This window comes from Apium graveolens, chromosome 10, assembly GCF_009905375.1.
Source record: "Apium graveolens cultivar Ventura chromosome 10, ASM990537v1, whole genome shotgun sequence".
NCBI classification, from domain to species: Eukaryota; Viridiplantae; Streptophyta; class Magnoliopsida; order Apiales; family Apiaceae; genus Apium; species Apium graveolens.
The window spans coordinates 180,407,889-180,409,516 of record NC_133656.1 but is presented as its reverse complement, the minus strand read 5'-3'; positions in this window follow the sequence as shown (position 1 = coordinate 180,409,516).

Sequence of the window (1,628 nt, the reverse complement as noted above, 5' to 3'; positions counted from 1 at the left end):
CAAATATCAAAACGAATTAAGTTCACGAGTTAGCCAATTACTTGCACTTTATTTAATTGGATCTTGGCTAACACATTTCGTGCAGATAAATTATTACGAAGCATAGTTTTAATCCCTTCTAACATCTTTAGTGTTCCGGGGGATTATAACTCGATCTATAAACACTTCGTAATCATCCGTTAAAATTAAGGACGAATCAAAACCACGAGTTAGCCAATTACTTTCACGCTATTTAATTGGATCTTGGCTAACACATATCGTGTATATAAACAATTACGAGTCATATTGTATAAGCCCCTTCTAACATCTTTCAGTGTTCCGTGGGGTTATATTACGATATCTATAAAATACTCGTAATTATTCGTCCAAACTTCGAAAGCACAATCTTAAGCCAATTACTTGCACTTAACTTATTTGGATCTTGGCTAAGACTCATAAATCTTATAAACATGCTTGAAGTTAAAAGAGTATACTTTGACCTTATAATCGTCAATATACAAGTATACCTTAAAACCTTAAGTTGATATACTTAAAGGTAAATTACAACTCTGAGGTTGTAATTAAAGTATTCTTCGATCTATAAATACTTAATCGAAAGAAGAAGAATACTAAAGAAGTCATAAGCCATAAGTGCTTAACATAAAAAGGGACTTCTCATATTACTCCATAACTTTATTAAATCTATAAAGGAGTAATTATAAATATACTTGACCATCTTGTATTATTCTTAAGTCAAGTATTATTATTTAGTTTTAATATTCTTATTTGAATATTATACTACTTGTGGGCTAGTACATTAACATACTAGTTCAAACCATCTTTTCTATGCTTGATTTGTTTTGTGGATTGTCTTATTAGTTTTGTAGTGAGGTGAAGTGACGTGAGGTGATTCTCGTTCTAAGACCCAAGTCCTAGACGTACTAACGGGGAGTTAGTATTCTTCACACCGTGAAGAAAAGGAAAGACCCAAGATCGGATCTGTGACGACTGAGAATTTTTCGACGTAATTAAGTCAATAGAGTAAGTTTTATGTGATGTGATTCTAATTATGTGATTAAGTGTTGATTAATTGTCTTTGCTGTATATTAGAATATAGGAGCGTAAGTAAAAACGTTCCAATTTAAAGAGTCAGCTTAGGAATTAAGCTGTGTTGTCGGGCCGTCAGGTAGAACGGAACCCGTCCTAATAAGCGTTTAAAGAATATAAAATGTGAATTATGTGTGATTGAGTGAAATGAATGTTTAAATAAAGTATTTCATCCTAAGTGACGTGTCGGTCGATAATGATAATGAGAAGCGTAATCGAAACGCTGAGCGTCGGGCCGTCAGGATGAACGTGACCCGATACGCGTAAAAAAGGGGTAAAGATTAAAGAAGGACAAATTCTCTGATCAAACCTGAGTTGTTATATGATCGTATATGTGTGATTGCTTATCTGTGTGCATGACTATTGTTGTGCATATATTGTGTACTTGATGATTTCATGAACAAAACACCTTAGTAGATTTTACTTAGTGAAATAATGTAGCACTCGACGGATAAGAATTATAGTCCCGACGGATAACTCAATGTAGTCCCGACGGATGAAGACTTATTTATCCATCGAGTGAGTAGCTTATGTAATAATGA